Here is a 26,118-nt window from a genome sequence, read left to right on the forward strand (position 1 = left end):
CGCAGTTGTCAATACAAGGACGAAGGAGCCATCCTGGCTGGTTCCTGGTCGCTGCTCTCCTGCCCGTCTTCTCGAGTTCCTGATGAGAGACGGCTGGAGTTGCCTGAAACCCCAGTGTCCCTCCTTGTAACGGGAAAGGCCCTGCCAGTGTGGCCAGCAGGCACTGCAACCAGGAGAATGATGACAGTGCCGAAGTGAATGGCCTGCTCGTTCATGCCCATGGGCGCCAGGCCTTTCTAAACCAGTTAGGGGCATCAGCGCACCCCCCGGTCTTTGCCAGAAGAAGCCAAGTGTCAGAGGGTGGTCAAGGTGCAGCCGGCAGCTCTGGGAATTATGCAAACCACACACGGACACAGTGTGGATTAAGGCAGGCAACGCTTACGGCTTATACACAGGCGCTCAATCTAGCTCTACGCTTGACATATCCAGGTAACTCAGAAGTAAAATTAAGATGAGGTACCCCAAAAATAAAATCGTACAAAATAAAATTACAACTCCTAAAGTCTTTCATTATCTTGGCCTATGTTAGAGATATATGTTTATGAATAAGAACAAACAGAAAGAAAGAAACAGATTGAGGGCTACAAGGAATGCATAGCCCTAGCATAATCCCTATTTTTACAAATGTTAGACCTAAGATCACCAAAAAATAAATGATTGTAACATGCTCCAAATGGCACAGGAGTGAGTGAACCTGAGTTTCCTGCCTCCCCCGAGCCTGGGCCTCTGCCCTGCGCCCTCCTTAACTAAACACAGCCCTTCAGCAGAACTGCTCACTCGGGGACCCCCTGCCCACCCCCACCTGTCACTGTCCTGACAGGGCCCAGACAGCGCCTGCACCTCTCTTCCCTTCAACTTGGTTGAGTGTTGATTGGCATGTCTAGGATAAAGACATTCCTTCCATCCCAGATTAGACCATTATTGTTTTCTCAAAGTCATAGGTTCTTGAGGTCTGATAAAGCCAATTTTACTACTGAAAACATTACCTTCATAAAAATGTAAATTCTCTTTTTTTCCCATTGATCTACTGTCTTAAGGCTCTGGAAAATACATTTAGTAGGAAAAAAGTAGCTAAAAACAGGTTGGTGTTTTGACTCCCCAGGGGTGCTCAACTCTTCCCAGGGCCACAGAGCCCTCTGAGATCCTGGGGAGGCAGAACCATGCAGTGCCTGGCATACTGAAAGCATTTAAAACACGGGAATTGTCATAATCATGCAAACAGTGAGATCCTCTCTGAGCACACAGTTATCAGGGGAGTCGGGACTCACGCTATAACCCCTGCTGTAGCCTCAGGCAGACCGACTGCTAGAGATGTCTCATAACTAAAGGTTGGGGAGAGACCAAAATGCAAGGGAGGAAAACAAGGAAGGAAGGAAAAACTGAAACAACCTATGCGATAGTGAAATGTAATAACTAAGGCTTGCTTACATTTAATCTGCATGCTCTGATCATCTAAAACGATACCACTATGTAAAGAAAGGCTTTTTGATTCAAACCGTCCGATGTGTTTCATATGACATAGGGCATGAGCGGGACACAATGAAGGAAGAAAACGTAACCTTGCTAAGCCCGTAACAATTTTTTTCACTTCTTCAGACTGTAAGGAGTGGGAAAAGAAAGAAGTGAAGGCAAACTGTAGGAGATAAGAAAGAGCGGACTGAGAGGGGAACGTGAAGGCCAGGAGAAGGATCCCCGTTAATCCCTTGCTCTCCTGGGGCCTGATCCTTGATCTGAAAAAGGAGGAATTAAGCCTGGCCAGACGATCTCGAGATCACCTTCCAGTTCTATGATATTTCCCAGTTATGGATTAATGTTAATGCATGGATTTTTCAAATCATGAGCACCATTCTCAGGAGCAGAATAATGTTTGCTAAATCTGTGGCAGCTAAAAGATTGTCCTCCTGAATTCAACACTGTGAGAAGCATGTGCCATGGAGGCTGGACTGCCCTCTGTCCTCACTAGCTGCCGGTCCCTGTGCCGAGCCCACAACCAAAGCCTTGGCATATGTTCGGACTTCTCTTGGCCTCTTCGTAAAAGTCAACATTTCTGTGCATTATGAGGCCACAGATTTTGAAAAAGAAAATGGCCCAGAACCCGTGCTTGGATGCTCTGGAGTAAATCGGACAGCGGTTGGCATTTAAATCCCTGGGCTGAGGCCGAGGTAACTACCTGGGTGGGAAGAGATAAAGGCCACTTCACTGCGTTGGTGAGATGCTGAACAAATGTACCGCCGTCCAGAAACGCCGTTTCTTTGCTGAGTAACCCTAAATAACCCGCCCGCTAAACCACGCTAATGACATTTCTGTTGGAATATTCCAACAGCTTGTTTTCTTTCTAAATAGAACACCTCTGTGACAAGCAAAACAGGATACAAACTGGTGCTGCTTTGATGGCCTTGTGTTTACATTTGGAAAACATCAGTTAGGTTGACCGCAACGGTGCTAAATGTGCGCTGAAAAGAACATACTTTTTTAGGAAAATCGCACTCAAATCTTTTTGTGGCACACCACTCTTCTGAGTGGGGGGAGAGGTGGTCTGTGTTCCTGCTCATCTGTGCATCACATCAGTTTGACCATGTCGTTGCTTTCACAGAACAATCTTCTCCGTTTTCTCTCCACTTAACAATAATCGAGGGAGCAGCAAGAGAAAACAGTGGTTTCCAAGGAGCCCACGTGTAGCAGGAGGCGATGGTCAAGCCTGCAACATCGCTCTGCTTGGAAAATCTCCACCACAGCCCACAGCCCACATCCCACGCACACTCTACCTGACGCATAGAAGACTGCCCAAATATGCCCTGGATTGAACGGGAGCGCATTTTCCTACAAACAGAAGGCTGTATGGAATGGATTCTTAAGTCCGCCTTTACACATTCGTGGAAGGCAAAGTGGCATTCCGTGGAACAGGCTTGGTTTTAAGTTCTCATCAACAAATGAACCAGCTCCTAGTGAAAACTATAACTTACCCTCCAAGAGACTTTAGGATCTTACCCCAAAGTTGGAATGACTTGAATAAAACTCATGATTTTGTCATAAGAAAGGACCTCTAACCAAGTATTTTAAAATATAAATGCTTCAGAAAACTTCTCCATCTTATGGCTATATTTTAAAGTACATGTATAATGTATAAATTTGCAGGCGAATGTGATTCACTTATGTGATTCTGATCTTTTTCTAAAATGCAGTTTTTAGTTAGTTGGATAACTGACCCAATCAAACATTTTACGGGAAGAACTTTTAGCCTCTTTCCTACTCTTAATGTGTATTTTTATTAAACATCTATGTGTCAGGTACCGTATACTGAATGATATGGATGCAGAGATAAACAATGAGAAGATCCCATTCCACTGTATGCAGAACCATACATGAACAGTTTGAATGTCATATAGAATACGTTGAACTACATGAAACTGCCATTTTTTGTGGGTCAAAATGGTGAACACCGACAATTTCATATGGTTGAACTCAATGTATGTCAAAATCAGTACGGGTCCACACATGGGGAAATGACTCGTTCCACTCTGGGTATGGTATAAGGGGGTGAGCGGTGGATATCTGTTTCCTTTAGGGACAGCGTAAACCTTGGATAGTCCTGTTCTGTTAACAAGCCCGCACAATCACAGCAGGCACGTGGCTGAGGGACGGCTGAGTTTCATGCCTGGCCCTGTGGTCAGGCTCTCAGGAGCCAGTGGACACTCTAAAGGCAGTGCACTGCACAAAAGTGGGAAATGTCTTAAGGGAAGGAAGATGACAAGTGACCCGGGCACTAAGCTAAGAAGAAACAGCAATAGAGGAAAAAGAATAAATCCCAATCAAAAGCACTCAGCTTCATTCTCTTCTCCACAGCCTCTCCAATCTTGCAGTACAGAGAATTTCGCATTCTGCAGAGATACCCAGCCCCACTCAGAGACACTTTCGATGACTGTGTGAATTTTGTATGAAACACCAACACTATTTATTGCTTCTGCTGAAAGAATTCTCTTTCCCCTCCAAGTAGTACACCCCAAAAGCTCCACAGGAAAAGGATTCTCTGTCTTGAAGATCAGATGCCCTAAGGGACATATTCTGATTTTACTCTTTTTCTAGCAACTCTGTCCACCATATGGGGTCTATCCCGAGTAAAAAATGTATTTTCTGCTCAGCCCAAACTGTGCAGAACCCACACCAACTCCAGTCCAGCTCCACTATCTGCTTCCCCTCCGTGTTCCCTACAGCTGGACACTCCTTAAGGGCACACAGTAGGAGCTCGGTAAACGCTTTGGAGTGAATGGTTGAATAAACAGATGGAAAAGTCAATTAACAAATTAACGACTACATGAACAGGTGGTACCTTTGAGAGTGGGGCCTTTTAGAATCTTGCTTAACAAACAAATTGAAGCAGCATTTTCAGGTTGATTGAAAGACACTCTCCTGAGCAGAACCTTCCCCAGAAATCCAATCCAACATGCAAATCTGTGGTTCCGTAAAAGATAACTGCTCAGCCTTTCCATCAAGAGAGACCTCTCTCAAAAGGCTGATGTTGATTTTGTTCAACGAATTTCTTGCCAATTTTTGCAAACTTGTTCACAATTTGGTTACAAAAGCACTTGAAATTGTGACCTTTGTCTACAATGAAGTTCTTTTCCCTGTAGTTCAGAAACTTGGTAATTGTATCAAGTTTCAGGAACCATAACCTCTCTCAACCACATGTATAAAATGAATGCAAGAAAGTCCCCCTTCTGAGAGATTGCTGGGAGGATCAAATGAGGTCATGTCTGCAAAACAGCTTTGTGAAACTATAAAACACAAAATACATAGGTGTATGTATACACACACATATCCACATATATATACACATCCATACTTGTAATGAACATGAATAGATACATAGAGATATCAATATATATCATACAAATAAAATAAATATTAGCGGTATATAATGCTTTTAGTCTAGAAACACACTTGAAGTTGTCTACTGACAGCACAAAACTTAGTGCGTATTACTCCATTTGCCGTAAGTCAAACCCACATATCACTACCATTGCCCACCTTTCATGCACATGGCAAGGGAGATCAAAAGAAATCAAGTGACTTACCCAGGGTCACCCAAATAGAATGTCAATAAGAGACTCAGGAGCAAGTTGGAAAAATTTTACCCACAAGCTAGAGCTGTTTTCTACCTAGACTGTGCTGCCACCTAACTGACAAGGTTAAAAACACCCATATTTTATTAGATCAGCACTGGAAGAGTGAGCATTAGCCATCAATGAATCCCTGGTTATCTTTTTCACAAGGTACTCTGCCCTTGCCAAAAAGCAAGAAGTGTTTTGAAACGTTTATGATCCTTCATCTTTCTGTCACTCTGGGCATCTCTAATAACTATAAACCACCACCACGCAAACAGCAGAAAACAAGATCATTAAATATGCCACGCAAATGGGTAATCGGTCGCGAAATCACATCAGTTACTAGATGCATGCTTTGTTCCTCTGTCCATTACAATGCTGACTTCAGAATGTAGTCTCTTCTATCAACCAATGCTAAGTATTCAATTCTTTCAAGCACAAAAATAATCATGTGTTGATCTGTCCCTGGTAGGACATGTGGTTTGAGCTGTTTTATACCTAGATTTGAGGTGAGAGGGAGATGAAATCTAAACTTATTTTCTTGGTTCCCCATATAATCCCGTGGTGCCCACGTGGGCCCTAGCAGCTTCCAGGAGTTTAAAGTGAGTTCCATGGTAACACTACTTTGCATGCAGATCAAATCCATGGCCTTGGCCACAGTACTCAGGGCTTCCGTGCTGCATCGCTGAGCTAACTGGCCCGCCCTGTCCTTCCCAGCTCTCTCTTTTGGATTCACCAGCCAATCATTGCTAAGGTCAACAGCATCTCAAACGAGAATAAGGAAGCCTTGGCTATTAGCTTCTGTTCTCCTAACGGTCTTTACTTGGGCAAGCTGTTTCCTCTTTCAAAGCTCAGTTTTCTCAATCTCAACAGACAAAATTCTCTCCTGACATTCATAGTTTACAAGAGACTATCACGGTTAGGCTACATTGGAACTGGAAAGAGTTTTGCTAATTTTCCTCAGAGAGACAAAATGGTATGTGTCAACAGTCAGGTCTGTTATATTAGGCAGGGACATCCTCCCAGGAGGTGACTCTGTTGACCACATTCTAACCAATCATAAGACCAGGCACAGGAGATGGTGGCAAAGCAGAGACTTCTTTTCTTTACATATGTATCTTCATGAAGAAATTTTAATTCAAGTAGAAACAAACTTAGTGAATTTTTGTTGTTATTATTGACATAACCAATGAAGGAAAAGTACTATGGTTTAAAATGGTAGAAGTAGAGGCACAGTATATGATTAAACTATGCATTATTCCAGAAAAGGCAAAACTACAGAGAGAGTAAGAAGTTCAGTGGTTGCCAGGGGTTACGGTGGATGGCGGGAAGGACGCCTAAGTAGACCACGGATGTTTGAGGCAGTGAGACTACTATGTATGATCCTGTAACGGTGGACACATGTCATTATTCATTTGTCCAAACTCATAGAATGTACAACACAAAGAGTGAATCTTACTGTAAACTCTGGACTTTAGGGAATAACAATGTATCGATATTGGCTCTTCAGATGTAACAAATGAATCCCACTAATGCAAGATGTTAATAATAGGGGAAATTGAAGAGAAGAAGAGGCACATGGAACTCTTCGCACTTTTCATTCACTTTTTTTTTCTATAAGCCTAAAATTCCTTTTTTTTAAAAAAAGTCTATTAGTTTAAAAAAAATATGCTAAAGGGATGTTGAGGCAGTAGCTCTGGACCAGGACTCAGAGGTTTGGGGTTCCAGCCTGCCTGCGGCAGCACGCACATCACATTGCTACTGTGAGCCTCCAGTCTCTCATCTGGAACGAATCAGAACAACAACAGCTGGCTGACCCCTCAGGGACGACCGTCGTAATGGCCAAATAAAATAATGTACGTAAATGCACTTTGTGAACAGTAACATCCTAAATAAATTTAATTTACGATGATTTTTAAAAACACAATGTCCTTTCATTCTTATGAAGTATCCTTATAGATTGGTAGAAACATATATTTTCTAAATGAGCCTATGTCTTCAGGCTCCCAAATCGTTCCCACTTGAGGAATCCACACCTAAGCGACAACAGAAAAACACGGACTCAGAAATCTTATCCTCCAAATGCTTCCATTCACGTGTTCTCCAAGGCACAGGGTTGCATTTTCACATACAACCGTTTCTTCTCCAGCTGGACTTCAGAAATGGACCAGAGACTCCGTTAAGTAGTGAGTTACAGCATTAAAGTTATTGTCATAAAACATCCCTGGAAAATGACCTGCAATTCTAAACAGGGTTCGTCCCCGGTAATTTGTGGAGACATTTTTCCAGGGAGAACAGAGATTGTGTGAGAGTCACACACACAGGAAGACAAAGCCCCGGGATCGCTGAATATTCTATAATCCAGATACAGGAAAACATTTTTATCAATGTTTGACTTTAATTTAAAAAACCATTTAGTGTGGTAATCATTTTGCCAAGCACGAAAGATGCAATAATGAAGTAACCTCAACGATCATTTTTAAAAATCACTTTATGACAAGTCGTTTTCACGGCTGCTTGTCAGGCCTGGCACACCGCCAGTGGCAGGAGACTTCGTGAGGAATGCTGAGCAAGAAGTAGCAAAATGCCACACTGTCACCCACTCTCCAGCAGGCTGTTATTTACGCTAAATGATGACAGCTGTGAAAAGTCCCAAAGTCGAAAGTCCAGCAGATGAACGCACGAGAATGGAGGCCTTGGAAGTTTGCGTAAATCAGTGAACTGGATCAGGACACGTTATTATATAGTGGATATTCGTTCAGCTTGTGTTTTGCTTTCTGTTGTTTACACCCTGGGAGTTGCAACTTACAGGTAAAGAATACCCAGGGCCCCACTGAGTTCCATCTCTTGGGTCTACTTCCGTAAGCAGCAGAGTGATTACACCCAAACCCTAGGCATCCAAAGATATGCGGGTTTGCCCCCCTCCAGCTAAGGGCCCTTGCAGTCCACAGAGCCAGCCCCCACCTTTAGCTCTGCTGGCCTCCCACCCTCACCCCCTCAATGGCCTACGTCAAGACCTTTACAGAGATCTTCTCTTTCACAAACAACAGTGTGGTTCTGCCAGATCTTCTAACTCCATATCACTCAAAAGTAAAGCTTCATCCTCTTCTTGAACCTCTTGGCATGGGAATGCATTTTCTGTATAAAAGAATTCCTGTAGGCCGGGCGCGGTGGCTCACGCCTGTAATCCTAGCACTCTGGGAGGCCGAGGCGGGTGGATTGCTCAAGGTCAGGAGTTCGAGACCAGCCTGAGCGAGACCCCGTCTCTACTAAAAAAATAGAAAGACATTATATGGACAACTAAAAATCTATATAGAAAAAATTAGCCGGGCATAGTGGCGCATGCCTGTAGTCCCAGTTACTCGGGAGGCTGAGGCAGTAGGATCGCTTAAGCCCAGGAGTCTGAGGTTGCTGTGAGCTAAGCTGACGCCACGGCACTCACTCTAGCCTTGGCAACAAAGTGAGACGCTGTCTCAACAAAAAAAAAAAAAAAAAAAAAGAATTCCTGTAGACTCAATTTTATACTGTTTCCCCCCACCCACCTACACCTCCAAGCTCTTTCTTCCAGTGCATGATGCTTCATGAATCGTAGCTTTTTCCTCTAAGTTGAAGATACTTCTTAACCAGGGGAAAAAAACACATAACAGTTGATATAAATCCCCAAAAGAACCATGATGGAAACATCCCTGTATTCTCCCTGTTTACAAAAGTTTCCTTCTTTCTAGGAGTAAAACGCAATAGATTTTTTTGTTGTGGTTGTTTTCCTGGTCAGCCTTGGTTCAGGCTGATTTCAAATAGTAAAAGTTTCGCCTGCTATTGAGAAACTCTTTACTTTGTTTTGTTAGATCTTGTCTCATTAGCCCATGTTGACCTAATCTGGCCCCGTGAAAACTCGGGGATGACAGACACACAGCAGGCAGGGGAATTAAGTTATGTACGGTTTACAAAGTTTTCAGGACAATCTTTTACCCTGGAGCTCTAATGCATATGCTGGAGTCTCCAAAACTCATCGTTGCTGCTTTCCAACTCAGCCCTACGACCTTAAGGAGTCACAGCAAAGTCCCCGCTTCGAAAGGCCAGAAATCACAATGCTCAGCTCTGGGACAATTCCAGCGCTGGTCTATTACCTAGATCAGGAGCCAAGCAGACGCTAGTGGGCAAGAAGGGCAAGTAGTTCTATCAAGTTGTACACTTCTCAGGGCAAAGAAGCCCCTTAGAGGAGCAAGGGAGGTACCTGGCCATGCCCCGGAGGGACACTCAGGTTGGTGAAGGCAGAATTCTCCCTTCCTAGAATCTTCTCTTCCTGTTGTCTTGCTGAGGCTAAGTGGAATTCACATATGCACGTGCCAGTCATTTACTGTATTGCTTTTTTCCCCCAACCAATGACAAGTGTTGATAGTGACTAATTGATTTGCCTTCTAGGGACCTGTCTTTTGTATGTACTTAATATTTGCTGATTTGACCCAGCATTAAATCCTAATATACTTAGGGCTCTCCTAGATCTTCTCAGAGTTCCTAGTCCCCGCAACAGAGGCAATCTGAACTAAGACGAGAAACAACGGACTCGCCTCGTCTATGCTTCCAAACGAGAGTGCCTCACGAGAGCGACCTGGCGCCGTTCTAACCTGGAAATCAGGTGGAGTGTGACCCGCAATCTTAGAGACATTAGCTCGCTTCAAAGTGTTAAAACCCCATGCGTGCCCCATATTTTTCAGGGCCACTGAAGACAGAAAGATAAAACCCGGCGGCCACTCTAGCAAAGTTTTCTTGTTTTGGGTCTTTACTGGTCCGAAAATCTTCAAATTGCAGGCAAGAAAGGTAACATCCAAGGCACCCTAGACCTGTTCTTCTGCGCAGAGCACCTGCCCCTGAGCAGGCCCCTAAATTCAGCACCAGGGTCTGGGGGAGCTCGAGGAGGGTGAGCAGAAACATGCAGAGAGGAGTCGGCTTCTGGAATTGGTGGGGTGGGGGTGGGGGGGGTCTTACGCTCAAACAGTCAAAGAAACCGAATTCCTTCGGCTGCCAGGCCGGAGGCACCCAGGAGATGTGTACTTTTGCTCATCACTCAGCCGCTGGCTACAGCCTTCCAGGTTTTCCTCTTCTTTCCAAATAAATGCCCAGGCTCCATTCCGTGTCTTTTCAAGCTACTTCGTTCCCCAAGGTGGTATTTAGGTGATTCCTCTGTTTTTCTCAGCAGTGCCCAAAACAAACGGCCTCCCTTCCAGCTCTGGCCTCCAGCTTAGAATAAACAGATCAATCAACCCCGGGGAGGATACAACAGCCCCCGTGAAAACCCACCGCCAATGAGCCCTCTGGGCCTGTCAGACAAGAAAAATGCCAGGGATATTGGGCCCGTTAATATTGCTATTTGTTAGCTAGAATTTTAGCATCTCTAGAGCTCATTTCTAACAAGGGACCCTCAGCTCAACTTCTTCCTTCTCCTGATAAGAGAATGAAGGCCTAGCTTTTAAGATCTTTTAATAATACAGAATTGAATACGGGATGTCTATGTTTTCAGCAGGTTTCTGGATTTATTTTCCTCTCGTTGCACAGTAAAGCACAAAACAACAATGCAGCACAATTCCAGCCAGGGAGTACAGGAAATCCAAATCGACCCTGAAATGTCGAAATCGTACATCACCGCAGCGTAACATATCCAATGTGCACTTCTGATTACGGCATCCATCACCAGGGCTCCGGGAGCCCCTGCACTGGGCGGACTCCCCGGGCGCCTGGACTCTTAAAGGAAACACACAAGGAAATGCCAACCACCTTGTTTTCTAGAAGGGGACTGGTGGGGGGTGGGAAGTGGGGGAGTCCTTGAGCTAGTTCTGATGTGTCAAAAGCCCCACGGCAATCACATTCTTATTCATACTCAAGTATTATATCAAATGCAGCAATGATATCAAAGCCATGTAGAGCAATTGGCCATCCAAGCCCGTCAAGGACACTGCTGGGTGCTTAGGTGTGTCTAGGTATGTTAAGCTTGGCGGTAGGCGGCAGGGGTGGGGGAGGGTGGGGAATGGACTGTTACTTTATAAATGCAGGGACAGGAAATAGTTCAGAACTATTTTTTAAGGCACATTCTGTCTAGTTCACAGAAGATTTGGAAATCGCTGAGCTGGATTTTCATCTTGGTTTGAAAAGAGGCGGGAGAAGTTTTCTATTGAGCCAAAATTAGTCTCATTTGGAGAATAATTTTCCTGACTAAGAAGTCTGGAAACCAAAACATAACTCAGTCTCAGCAATTTTCCCAGCAGTGCAATGATATACTGGCCTGGTGACATGAAGCAGACTGTGGCTAGTTAGGTCACACTACACTGTAGAGTCTGCAGTCACGTTCTAAGTACCTATTCCAATTGGTATTCTGTTTGCATTTGTGGAATTACTGATATTTTTATAACGGAAATCTATTTTTATCATGGTAAAATATGTTGATACATAAAATTTGCCATTTTATTTATTTATTTATTTATTTTTTTTGAGACAGAGTCTCACTTTGTTGCCCAGGCTAGAGTGAGTGCCGTGGCGTCAGCCTAGCTCACAGCAACCTCAAATTCCTGGGCTCAAGCGATCCTCCTGCCTCAGCCTCCCGAGTAGCTGGGACTACAGGCATGCGCCACTATGCCCGGCTAATTTTTCTATATATATTTTTTTAGTTGTCCATATAATTTCTTTCTATTTTTAGTAGAGACGGGGTCTCGCTCTTGCTCAGGCTGGTCTCGAACTCCTGACCTTGAGCGATCCACCCGCCTCGGCCTCCCAGAGTGCTAGGATTACAGGCGTGAGCCACCGCGCCCGGCCAAAATTTGCCATTTTAACCATTTTTAAGTGTACAGCTCAGTGACATTAAGGACATTCACACTGTTGCGCAGCCATCGCCACCATCCATCACCGGAACATTCCATCACCTCACACTGAAACCCTGTGCCCATTACATAGTAGCTCTAATGGGGATTACAGGCCAATAATTCAGGCACCTAATAGCATTTTACCATTAATTATGTATTATCATCTGAATTTAGACCTTGCCAGAGAAATATAAAATGATTTAATATGTCTTAAAATATAAGCCATCTCTTCCACTTTTAAGGAAGCGTGGTGGGATATAAGGCAACTGACAAATTAAGGGTGCTCTACAGGTGGGCATTAACACTAAAATGCAAGAGAAATCATGGTCTAAGCTTGAGAATAACCACCCTGACTGTAGTTTACAGCAGAGCCAACAGGGACGAGTGTGAGGCCCAAGAGACCTGTCACCTCATCCTTACAAGCATCCAACTCTAAGGGCCTCATGTATCCATTCATACAGCCATCCATTTATGTCACCTGCCTCTGTGTGTTAGCTAAGCCCCATACTGAGTTCAAGTTCATAAAGGCCAGTGCCACCGCCAGTCTGTGCCACCTCACCCCAAGGAGTCTGCCATCCAGTTGGGGACTCAGAAAAGTGAGCAGGCCACTAGGTTATAGCTGATAAAGGTCATTAGGGGGCTGACAGAGCACAAAGGAAGGGGGTTAGCCCCATCGGGAAGATGCTGTTCACTGAGGCCTGAAGAAAGGGGTGAGAGAGAGAGAGGGAGAAAGAGAGAGAAAGAAAAAGGGGAAATGCTCCTCTGTGAGAACTGGAAGGTTGAAAGGAGCTCCACAAACCCGGATTACAGCAGGAGGACTGGGGAAGGTGTCAGGGGCCACATCAGGAAGGTGTCACTTAGTCCTGTGAAAGAGTTTTCACTGTTTCCTCCGGACAAGGGGAATCACTGAACGTTTAATCAGGAAAATGGCATCCGTAAGTTAGGAATCACAATCTTTGGATGATAATGTGCAGACACTTAGGATAGACTGCATGGTTTATATCTGTTAAATATCTGTTAAACACCGAGGTGTTCTTCCAAAGGAATTCCAGACAGTATGGATTCTTTCTTTGGGATCAGTGACATGGGTATTTTGGGGTGGGGGTGGTATTTCAATACATTTAGGGGGTACAAGTGTTTTTTGTTACATGGATGAATTGTATCATGCTAAAGTTAGGGCTTTTAGTATACCTGTCACCAGAACAGTGTACATTGTACCCAACAGGTAGATTTTTATCCCTCACCCCTACACCCTTTCCCTTTCTTAGTTTTCAATGTCTATTATACCACTGTATGACCATACATACCCCTCGTTTTGCTCCCATTTATTAGTGAGAACATGTGGTATTTGTTTTGCCATTTCTGAGATACTTCACTTAGGATAATGGTCTCCAGTTCCATCCAGTTTGGCACAGCCTGAAGTCTCCCCCTGATACGGCAGGAGGCTGGGGTTGGGGGCAGGAGATCAATGCAGCTTAAAGATACAGAGGGTGACTTCCCTGGAGAGTCACCTGGACCCACAGGGGACTCAGCATAGACAAGCTAAGCTATAGACAATCTGGTGTAGCCACAACTTCACCCAGCTTATCCTGGCTGATGCGGGTGGGGTACAGTCAAAATCCATCTTACCTTGAGTTCTGTTCTCTTACAAATACTATTATAGTAATGTTTGCATTATTACTACTATTATTGCTATGAGGCAACTGGTGGGGTGGAGCTTCGAGCCAGGTGCTGAAAGAACTGGGCTCTAGAACTGAGTCTGCAACCTCTTAGCCACATGAACTTGGAAAACCATATAACCTCTCTGACACCCACTGTCTTCTATAAAAAGGGGGAGTGACACTTGCCATCGCCACCCCCAACTCAAGAGTTGGTGTAAAGTTTAAAATAAAAGGGAAAATGTGTGTGAAAATGTTGGGCAAGGTACTACTCCTGTGATCACCTTCCTACAGCTGCTAATGGTAGTGTCCTGGGGGAGAAGGGAAAGAATGAATTAAAATTTTTTTAATCTCTCCTCTTCTCACAAAGGAAAAAAAAAAAAGGCAAATGACTTCTGTATTTATGTAGATTAAAAATCTCATTTTGTTGCTCGAATCATTTCAGGTTTTGCGAAAGCTCATGTGAAAGTTGATTATCACATGCAGGCTCAGATAATTTCCCCAGAGAGCTAAACAAATTAAAATATAGTTTTTAACTCCAACAAGCTGACACGGGCCATCAGTCGCATCCTCAGTACAAGTTCCATCACGTAGTTTTAATCAGAAGCTGAGCGTCTGAGCAGTATTTACCTGGCAGGAAGGGAGGTGTCAGTAGGTGTCAACGGACCAGGAAGTGGTTCACCAGGATCCTCCCATTCCGGGCCCATTATTCCCAGAGAGCCATCTCCAAGCTGCAGCTAGACCCGGCTGCGCTCTTTGTAGGAGGACTAAGTCATCAGCCCACCACCTCCCTCAACCGGAAATACGAGCAAACTCCCCCCAACCCAGCCTGGCTGATTCTGAGTTAGGAGGTGATTCCAGATGGAGGCGATTCCAGAGACAGGGGAGGGACGATGACAGAAGGGTGACCAGCCTCAGCTTCGGCAACAGCTTCGCTAAGTACAGATTGACGCATTCATTGCCGTGAGAACAGCCCTCCAGACCCACCACGGGCCACCCTGCCACCATGCGAGACACTGGCCATTGCTCCGTGGGTCACGCTCACTCTTGCTGCGCTGAGGTCAGAATCAAGGGTCAGAATCATCTAAAAGGAAAAATTCAGTGAGAACAACTCCTACCAGGGAGAAGCGAGTCTAGCTTCTCTCTTCCACTTTTGCTTTTCAAGAACACCCATGTGCTTCGTCGCCCCATTTCTTTTCTCCTTCCTCAGCTTCCTGCTGATATTTAGACAGACTCTCAACAGCAATTCCTGGGGTACAGTTGGAACTGGCAAGACAGTGAGGAAATCAGAGCTTAGCGTCAAACAACTTAGGTTTCCAACCCTGCGCTGATACCCGCCAGCTGTGTGACACCAGGAAAGTGCTTTGTAAATTACAAGCAGTGGGGAAAATGAGTGGTTCGTTGGCAGCTGCTCTGCAGGTCACCTCTCCACAGAGCCCGCCCAGCGGGGTGTCCCAGGCGTCCTGCCGGCGACGCCCTCCTTCCCCTGGGCTCTCTCACCAGCATCCTGGGTTGCGGCTGCTACCTGCACTCGCCACATAAACAGCCGACACCGCACACGTGCCTGTGGCTTCCCCCTTTCAGAGAGAGAAGCCTCAGAGCATAAACGAAGGCAACATCTGAATTATCTTCCAATCCACAGCCCTCCCCTCTTTTCACCACTAAGAGGTAAGATCTGGTTTATTCAGATAAGGTCCCTGAAAACACTACATCATTTCCTAGCTGCATGACCTTGAACCCCTAACCCCTGAGTGCCTCAGTTCCCTTAGAATATGGCTATGCGGCTTACGTGAGCTAATATATGTAAAATGCTTAGAGGTATGCCACAAATGCTACTATTATTATCATAAGAATGCTTAAGGTTAATGGATGAGGAAATACAAAATCCTCCCCCTATTCAATGATATCAGCCCATGAACCTAAAGATTTACCTCTTCAAGTACAAAATAATTTGACAATTAGTACCTAAGACCCACTATCTCTTTGCATATAGAATGTCTGCATTAGTCAGAGTTCTCTGGGGAAACAGAAGTAATAGGAAGTATATAGAAAGAGGAAGAGATTTATTACAAGGAATTGGCTCATGTGATTGTGGAGGTTGACAACCTCCCCGTCCCCCGCTGCTGGCCAGCTGGGGACCCAGGAGAGATTATCACCATAGTTCTAGTCCAGGTCCAGAAGCCTGAGAACCAGAAGGGCCGATGGTGTAGCTCCAGTCTGCAGGCTGGCAGCCTTGAGACCCAGGAAGAGCTGACGTTTCAGTTTGAGTCTGAAAGCAGGAAACAGCCTGTGTCCCAGATCAAGCAGTCAGTTCCCTCTTACTCATGGGACGGCCAGCCTTTTTATTCCCTTCAGGCCTTCAACCAATTGGAGGAGGCGCACCCACATGAGAGAGGAAATTTGTTCACAAACATGCCCAGAACAATGTTTGACCAAATATCTGGGCACCCCGTGGCCCAGTCAAGTTGACATATAAAAGTGACCATCAAAACGTCATTGACAACATTATCAGCACAAATAACCCTTGGTATTCCAGACATTCCTGATGCACAGGAACCCCTCTGTCCCCCAGCTGTGCTCCCTGCAAATACACACTGCTCTAGAGCATCCGGCACATTTGCTAGAATGTCCTCCTTGTCCACCAAGAGCAAGGACAACATCCTCAGGGAAATGGCTCTCTGGCATCTGTGCAAGGAACAGCCATTCTTTCCGAGGCAACTGGTTTGCTTTTATCTTAGGGACCCTAAATTGTGTGACTGATCCCTTCATTGTCTTCCACTGTCTGCTGAGAAGCTCATGACCCAGTCTAGCCAGAGCTTCTTGCCTGGTGGTATGTACTCCACATGATGACCTTACCTTAGAATGGAACTTATTTTTCTAATCCTCATTTTCCCTTAACTTTCATTTCCTCACCTCATCATTCTGTCTTGTTCCACTCGTGTATTTTAAAGAGACACCTCAGATTTGTTTTTGAATGAAGCAAGTACATATGCACATATGACGTATGAGTACATATATACACATACATGTGTCCACACAGGTTATTTCATCTTCCTCTCTCCCCTACGTAGCACCTTGACATTTTCCCAAAAACTGCTATTGAATTGGCTTGATATGGTTTTTTTTTTTAGAGACAGGGTCTCACTCTGTCACCCAGGCTGGAGTACAGCGATGCCATCAGAGCTCACTGTAACCTGGATTTCATGGGCTCAAGCGATCCTCCTGCCTCAGCCTCCCAAGTAGCTGGGGCTACAGGCACCTGCCACCATGCCCAGCTAATTTTTCTTATTTTTTTTGTAGAGACGGGGTCTCACTATGTTGCCCAGGCTGGTCTTAAATTTCTGGACTCAAGTGATCCCCCAGCCTCGGCCCCCCCAAAGTGCTGGGATTACAAGCATGAGCCACTGTGCCTGGCCAATATATATTTTTATAGTCTGTTAAACTGCACAATATTTGCCATGTGAAGGTGTCCTACGTGTCACCAAACTTTTGTATTTCAAAGACCACACAGCCTTCTTCCCGTTCTTTCCCAGAATTCTAGGAATGTGGAAGGGGGGTGTCTCTGTAACTGTCGTGGGAATCTATAGGCCTGCCCTTACGAAGAGGCTGATTTAAACCTGCTCAGGGAAAGATTCCCATTGAATGGGTTTGACTCACCATAAAACAAGTCAGATGCACAGTTTTGAAGTACAAAACTGTCTCAAGAGCTAATAATTGACATCAAAGCTGGACTGAAAGATTCATCAGTTAAAAATTCCTAGAAGATAACGGTTACTTCTGAGGAAAGTGAAGGGCCACAGGAATTGGGAAGGGAAGGAATCATTCAACTGTCTTCAAAATGTTTTTCATTGAAAAAAAAAAAAAAATCCAAAGCACATATGGCAAAACGCTAGCATTTGTTAAACATGGGTGGTGTGAGTTTGTTTGTTATGTCATTCTCTGCCTTTCTGGATGTTTGAAATATTTTTAATTTGATAAATTTACTTAAATAATTCTAGTTTAAACAAAGATCTGTAGAGAAAATGAGCTTTAAACTGAACTTGAATAGATATCAGGGGCTTATCACCCCAGACAAGGAATCTCTGGGGCCCCTTCATTAGCAGAGGAGCCGAGGAAGGGAGCAGAACACTAATTTGTTTTCCAGATCCCAATTCCTCCTCTGAAACGGATTTAAGTGTTTTCACAGAGCTTCTGGCATCCCATTCCCTCTTTGTCATGGTCCCGCGTAGGAGACAGTTTTGTTTACAACTATGAAATGCTGCCAATCCCTTCGAAGACAACTGTACCCAGAAAAAGTGCATTACCTCATCTGACAAACCAATGTGGATGATAAGGCATCTTCAGAGTGCCGCCAAAAGCTAATTGACACTAATGTGAACAGTTACCAGGGTTACAGATAGTAATAATACCCTGCACAGAGTTTTAAGAGTTTCAAAAATGTCTTTATATTATACGTTTCATCTTGCTGTTCCTGAAAGACCCTCGTGAAAGGGGTTGGTAAAGACAGTGTCATTTCTGGATCACTTCTGATAATGTCACAATCCATTCATTCTACCAAGTGATAAAATTTATCAGGTGCCAGTCAGAGAAGATTAGGGGTCAGGTGTTCTGAGAGGCTCACATGAGCAAGCATTCTCCCTGGCCTTACAGAGCTCTCCATCAGATGCAGATAATCTGACACATTCAGAAATAAATACAACACCAGGCAGACTATGCTAGAGGCTGTAAGAAAGGGATGAAGGAATATCTATCTGGAGGGAGAAGACACATCCAGTTTGATGAATTATGGCATTTGAATAACGTGTAAGGTTTACAAATGTATACATGAAAGGGGAAAAAGTTCCATATAAATAAAAGGACTTTAAAGCCAAGCCGTGAAGTTTAGACTATATTAAGAAGGCAACAGATAAATTTTAGAGTATAGACACACAGGTCTAATATATTTTTCTACATTTTTAAAATAGCTTTAATGAGGTATAATTCACATACTATACAATTCACCCATTTAAAAACTGTACAACTGTGTGCTTTTTAGTATACTTACAGGGTTGTGCAACCATCACCAATTTTGGAACATTTTCATCCTCCCCTAAAAGAAACTCCGCATCCATTAGTTGTCATGTCCCACCTCAGCGCATGGCAGCCACTAACCTACTTACTGTATTGCAGATTTGCCTATTCTAGACATTTTATATTCATATAAATGGAATCATGCAATACGTGGTCTTTAGGGTCTGGCTTCTTTCACTTACTGTAATGTTTTATGAATGGAACACACTTCATTCCTTTTTATTGCCAAGTAATATTCCATTATATAGATAATACCACATTTTGTTTATCCCTTCATTAGTTGAAAGGTTGCTTCCATTTCCGGGCTATAATGAATAATGCTGCTATAAACATTCGTCTACAAGTCTTTGTGTACATTTTTTTTTTTTTTTCATTTCCCTCGGGTATGTACCAAGGCATAGAATTAATGGGTCACATGATAACACTATATTTAACTTTTGGAGAAAGTGCCACGCTGTTTTCCATAGCAGCTGCATCATTTTACTTTCTCACCAGCAGCATATAAGGATTCAGTGTCTTCACATCCTCCCCAGAACTTCACATTGTCTGTCTTTTTTATTCTAACTATGCTGGTATAGGTGAGTGGTATCTCATTGTTGTTTTGATTTATATTTCCCTGATGGCTAATGATGTTGAGTATCTTTCTAAGTCATTTATACATCGTCTTTGGAGACATGTCTATTCAAATCTTTTACTCATTGTTTTATTTTAGTATTGAGTTGCAAGAGTTCTTTATATATTCTGAATACAGGTTCCTTATCAGATATACAACTTCCAAATTTTTTCTCCCATTCTGTGGGTTGGGTTTTTTGTTTTTGTTTTTGTTTTTTGGTTTTTTTTGTTTGTTTGTTTGTTTGTTTGTTTTTCATTTTTTTGAAGGTATCATTTGCAGCAAAAAGTTTCAATTTTGGTGTAGTCCAATTTATCTATTTTTCCTTCGTCCCTGTGCTTTTGATTTCCCTACATATTGTCAGTATAGTCTTTGATTTTTCTCTTCATATGACAACAATTTTGTAAAGTCAGTTTTTATAGAGAGAATAGAAGCATAATTCAGTCCTTTCTCTAGCATTGCTGGTGATTTTTTAAAACTGATGGTTTAAAAATGTTTCCACATCCAGCTTTTGGCTCTGTCATCTTTCTCGTCCACGATGCCCAAACTTCTGATGCTGCACAGCACACAACATATTCCCACTGATGCAACCTTTGCACCTAGGTGAGTTGGTCCAATGGGCAGGAGGGAAACATTGCTGCACTAGAACTCCTGGCAATAATTTAACTAAACATACAAGGGACCGAGAACCACATAACTATAACCCACAAAATGGAAACTAAATGTACCCCCAGCTCAACTTCTACTTATCAAGATGCCAAAAATGCCAACTGCTCCAACACCTCCTGACAGGAGGGAAGGTGTGAGGGAGGTGAGGTAGGGTGTCAAACCAACTGCAATCAAATAGCTCACCTCTAAAACTCAGAGAAAAACACATGGCCATGCGAACATGCATAAAGCCACCCACACAGCTTGGAAGCGGCCAGTGCAAGCGAGAGGCCGTGGAGCTCAAACTTCATGAGTATAACAGCAAATCCATTCTGCGCGCATTTTAAGAGAGAAGAAGCGTTAAGGAGAGAAGGCCAGGGAGCTGCCTGTATGTAAGGAACAGAAAGAGTAAATAAAAACAACATAAAAGAAAGAGGCAGGGACATAAGTATTAGAAAGCACCATGTCCCAGAAAAACAACAACAGCAGTTAATGTTTATCGAGTAATTCCATGTGAGTAATTTCTAAGTGCTTTACACACATCACTTGATTGAAGGCTCATCATAACGCGATAAGAGAAAACCAAAGACAGAAAAACTTTTCCAGAATGGAAATATAGTCAAGAATATCAGATGCTGTTAAAAAAAAAAAAAAAAAAAAAAAAAAAGTCAAAAAATGATGAGGGTTCGCAAAATTGCTTAGGAGTTGGTGGTTCAGTTTGGTAACCAGGAAGTTGTTGGTCACCTTTGATAGAGCAGTTTTCAGGACAGTGTAAGGAATTTACAATCAATTGCAGAGGATGAAGGAGTAAGCTAGCTGTGAGGCAGCGGACGTGGCAAGTATAGATTTTTCTTTCAAAAAGCTGGGCAGTGGGTGGAGAGTTAGGACAACAATAAGAGGCTTGCAAGATCAGGTGATGTCTGCTTTTTATTTAGACTTGGACTTGCCTGTAAACTGATGAAGAATCGGATAAGGCCAACTCCTAGAGAAAGCAGAAAGGAAAAGATCTAAAACCAAAGAGGAGAAGGGGTACTACCGCCTCAAAGTCAGTGAAGGCAAATATTTCTGAGGATTCAAGAGCCAAACCTAAAATGACACCAACTCCATTCTGTATCATTGGTCAGATACAACTTCCTGGAAAAAAAAAAACAAAAACGTCCTCCTGATTCCCCAATCACAAGGCAATTCACAGAAACGTTTACCATCAACTATTGAGCCTTTTCCTGGCCTCGTTTAGCAGCTGGATTGATCAGAGGGGACAGGGGGTATACTTGGATATCTGTGGGTCTCCTGGTTTAGAAACATCTCCAGAGGGAACATATCAAAACTTAGCTCTCTGCTATCACAAAAGAATGAGGCTGAAATTCATCCGAAATCCCACCAGACTTATTTGTTATTAGTATCTTTCCTTTCTCCAAAAGACAGCGCAAAATTTGCCCCCTGGGTCTGTGGCTGGTTTATATTCCTGGAACTGGAATGCCTTTTTGTTTTTCTTTAGTGTAAGGTGATCTGCTACTCCGAGAGCTTCCCCCGGGATGCTCATTGGAGGTGGGGATGATGGCGGAGTTGGAACACTTTCCAACAGAGTCATTAACTTGAGAAGTATCACATTTGCTCAGTGGTGAAACCTGCACCTGTACCGGGTGTCTTCACAGCCTCACACTTCCTCCTCTCTTTATGTGGTGTCACACAGACGAACACGATGTCATTTCGTGGCACGAAAGCCAGCAATAATTCTGCACACCTCAGCATTTGCTGAAGGGGGGAGAGGGTCCAGCATGGCTAGAGTACCTTTATGTGTATTTTATCTGTGCTTATTCTAGAAGGGAAGTTTCTTCTAGCTTTGGTTTTTGGAGGATCCCATGTTTCCTGCACAGCACGTTTAGTATAAGAAACCACGACTATTAGATATTCTCTGGGTGTGCAAGCAAATAATTAGCCAGATGCAAACAATTAACCAATCCAAATTAATTCTGCTAAGATTGTGTAAATAAATCACGTAAGTTGATGTACCGAGTTCAACGTCAGGGCTGGAAAGGTTCAAGAACATTTAATTTAGTTCAACAATTTCTTTTTACAACAGATAAGGGAATTCAGGTACAGCAAAGTAAAGAAATTTGCTCGAGGTCACTGAACATGTTACGAGCAGAACAGAATCCACATTTCCTGGCTTATTCTACTTTTAAGAATCGTCATACAGGCCGGGCGTGGTGGCTCACGCCTGTAATCCTAGCACTCCGGGAGGCCGAGGTGGGCGGATCGTTTGAGCTCAGGAGTTCGAGACCAGCCTGAGCAAGAGCGAGACCCCATCTCTACTAAAAATAGAAAGAAATTATATGGACAGCTAAAAATATATATAGAAAAAATTAGCCGGGCATGGTGGTGCATGCCTGTAGTCCCAGCTACTTGGGAGGCTGAGACAGGAGGATCGCTTGAGCCCAGGAGTTTGAGGTTGCTGTGAGCTAGGCTGACGCCACGGCACTCACTCTAGCCTGGGCAACACAGTGAGACTCTGTCTCAAAAAAAAAAAAAAAAAAAAAAAGAATTGTCATACAAATGACTGTTCCCCATCTCTCTTGTTCTGGAAGAGATACCAACTTCCCTGATACGCTGGGAAAATCCTCAATGTGTCTTACTGCTGCCATGACACATAAACCAGGAGGAGAGTGGTGTGACAAGCAGGTTATTACCTTCCTTGCTGCTGAATTTACAGAACGACCTTCCTTCAGTGCTGGATCCAAACAATACAATGTTCGTATTTTTGGCTGAATGAAACTGGATGCTTTCACCTGACTCAATTGATCTGGACACGTATGTGTACTATACAGCTATCATGTTTCAGAAATAATCCCAGAACGAGTCCTTCAGTATCTTCACCCCATCACCAGCTTTCTCTCCCAATAAGAGACCATGTAAGCCAAAAAGGGCCGACACCCTTTACGGCATTACAATAAAAGTGATATTAGGTTTTGCTGACTATCACGATAATAACATGCTGGCAGACATGATCCTGTTGCTATGCTTACACATCAAGAAACAGGACCTTGACTGCGAAGTAGCAAATGGGTTGCTGTAATGTACATCATAAATCCAAGAAATGTGATGGAAAAATGGTTGCTCAAAGACGTACTCATCCAAGCCACAACAACACATCAAACAAAATACTTCATCACTGATAAAGTGGTGGAGTTTATTGACATTGCTATTCCACTGGATTAGAACATCGTAGACATTGGCAGAAAACAATGGAAACAGGATAGAACTAAAACAAAAGCAGATTCTGAGGGCATAAAAAGCAAATAATAACTGGAGGTTGATTCTACTTCGCACCTTAAAGTGCTAAGGATTCGGTTTTCACACACTCAACAACCATCGAACAATCCCGAGGTTGCGATCTTAACATTCACTGGTAAATAATCAGGTCCTGAAAGGCAGAGGGTTTGACCAGGGATTTCTTTGTGATCCAGCCGAGCTTTGTGGTTCACCCACAGGCTGCTAAGCTTTGGACCAGATTCATCTCACGTTTGAAATGATAACAGCAATATAACATTTCCTGTCTTCTGAAGAGCTCTCTGATGCAGGCTTCGGAGAACAAAGCCCAACTGACATATGAAGAAGTGCCCACAAGTTAAGATAGAGGGCAAGTGACAGGATGACCTGGGACTCCAGCCCAAGTCCAGGAATTCTACCAGGCTCAACCCCTGGAGTAAAACCAGGCAAGCACAGCCAGACTTTGGGGGGGTTGGGGGGGCAGCCAGTTTATTGCACTGCCTGGCTGTCCATTTATATAAACACACAGCTGAAGGGAATCCAGGACTATCTCCAAAAAAGAAAGCCCTGCTTTTGTCTGACAAAGCTGCTCTGACCCCAAAGGAACGCACAATAGGAAATGAAAGTTGGACAGAAAATCAATTCCAACAGGAAACAGGATGATCCCTGTTCAAGCTCAGCTCCAAGATATATGGCTGCAACAACCCAGAGCAGCTCATCCAGGCAGCCCCGGCTTCAACTCTCGCACACCGCAGGTAGAGGGGACAAGGAGGCGGCCCAGACAAACCACCGCAGTTCACTGTCACTTCAATGAGATGTAGATTCATCTGTGCCTCTGCCCAGGAAGGGACGAAGAACTTCAACTAAACACAGAAAAACCTTTTTAAAAAGGAGGGGTAGAAGAAGTAATGAGTGGGCTCTGTCTGAAAGCTTAATAAAATGAACTTGCCTTGAGCAACTCAACAGATTGTAATTCCCCACAAGAAACTGATAGCTTCAGAGGTTCCGCTCAACAAATCGTTACTGTGCTCCTGTTACGTCAAGCACTGGGCAAAGTACTAGAAATTGATGAATAAGACACACTTGTTCCTCCAGCCGTAGCAGAATTTCAGCTGGGCAGCTGGACATTGCATTTTCACCGAGACTACTAGAAGTCTCTGGAAGGCATCACAGAAGTACATTTTGCAATGTATACTCCAGTTTCCTTGCTGGGACCATGGGAGCCCAGTTCAAGAGGCCAACACAGATATTGCTATTAATAAGAACCTTTCCATCTCTCCTCACCATCTCTGACTCACTTTGCCAACCCACTAAAATGGGTCCAGTGCAGACCCTCGTCACAAGAGTTACTAAAGCACGAAGGTCAAATGGTCACTACGACTTATTTAATAAAGGACAACAATGGCCTAGTCATTGGCTCAAAACGGTAGATAATGCTGAGTTATTTGCCCTAAATTGGATCTTCTTTTCCTGCAGGGATAGTGGAATGGTGGAAAGAAATCTGAATGTGGACCCAGAAGAGACAACCTCCTGATCCAGCTCTAACCAATGGTAGCTTGGCAAGCTTGGGCACACCCCGTAACTTCTCTGTGCCTCAGTTTCCTCATAGGAGATGAGGATACCTGCTCAACTCCTTGTGAGGACTGCTGTGAGAACTGAAAGAGGTTATTTACGTAAAAAGTGTTTTGAAAATTCTAAAATGTTTTGCAAATATTTTTATTACAGCCCTCCTAATAATGTTTTTTCTTATGTTATATATAAAATTAATTTGTCTTTCCTATGAAAACACCATCTGATGATGATGGAAGGTCGGCTGAGTAAGGAAAAGCCAACAGGGGATTGGAAATCGTCCTTTTGTAACCCAACAAGCAGGTGACCGAACCTCAAAAAAGTAGATCCAGAATCGGATATAAAGGCAATGTGAAAGCCATTCATCCGATCATACCTATTGGAAAAAGGATTTCATTTTCTAGGCTAGACTCCAGGCAGGCAAATAGGTCTGGAAGCAGTAGAGGCTGGCACTGGCGCAATAATAATGAGAAAAAGAAGAAAAACAATGGGCCTGTTCAAACCAAGCTCTGGGAATAAGGGTTAAGCTAAAAGGCAGGCAGGGAGGCAGGGAGCTGGGTGAGGAACACAAACAGGTTTAGTAATCAACCCAAAATCACAGTTGTGAAAACCACATAAAATGCCATCTGGCCTCCTGGATCGTGTGGAACATTAAGCAAAGGCAGCCTTCCAAGACACATGTTCTCATTTCTCTGAGAGCAGCTCTTCTCCTTACCCAATCAACTGTGAAGGAGTCACCCAGACCCCGGTCCAGTTCCTCGGCCCCTGCCAGAATTGTTCTGAACGCTCGCGAAACAGCTCACGGATCACGGGCGGGCTGCTCGTTCCTGGACGCCTTCTGGATTCTGAACACGAGTTGGTGACATGTGGGGTCTCGTCCCCTTTCCAAAGACTGCTTGACTATTTCCACCTTCCTCTTGCCTCAAAGGTGTTCATAAGCATAGCTGACAATACCCTGGAAACTAACTGTTTTGTGTGTGGTATACACACAACATGCAAATGACCAATTTAACCATTTTTAAGTATACAGGTCAATGGCACTAAGTATATTCATATTGTTTCGCAACCATCACGACTATCTATATCCAGAAACTGTTCATCTTCCCAAACTGAAACTCTGTACCCATTGGACAACAACTCCCCATTCTCTCTCCCTCCAGACCCTGGTAACCTCTATTCTACTTTCTTTCTCTACGAATTTGCTGATCACATGAGTGGAATCATATAATATTTGTCCTTGTGTGTCTAGCTTGTTTCACTTAGCATAATGTCAAGGTTTGTGCTACAGGCTGTAGCAGGTATCAGAATATCATCCCTTTTTAAACACAATAATATTTCCT

At 43.7% G+C, this 26,118-nt stretch overlaps 1 protein-coding gene across 1 annotated transcript in view; it reads right to left on the reverse strand.

The window, feature by feature from the left end:
• The window catches only part of KIF26B (kinesin family member 26B), a 386,602-nt gene that overhangs the window by 260,694 nt on the left and 99,790 nt on the right, over positions 1–26,118 (reverse strand). The gene's annotated exons all lie outside the window — the stretch shown is intronic.

The sequence above is a fragment of the Eulemur rufifrons genome, chromosome 11 (genome assembly GCF_041146395.1).
Source record: "Eulemur rufifrons isolate Redbay chromosome 11, OSU_ERuf_1, whole genome shotgun sequence".
Taxonomy (NCBI): domain Eukaryota; kingdom Metazoa; phylum Chordata; class Mammalia; order Primates; family Lemuridae; genus Eulemur; species Eulemur rufifrons.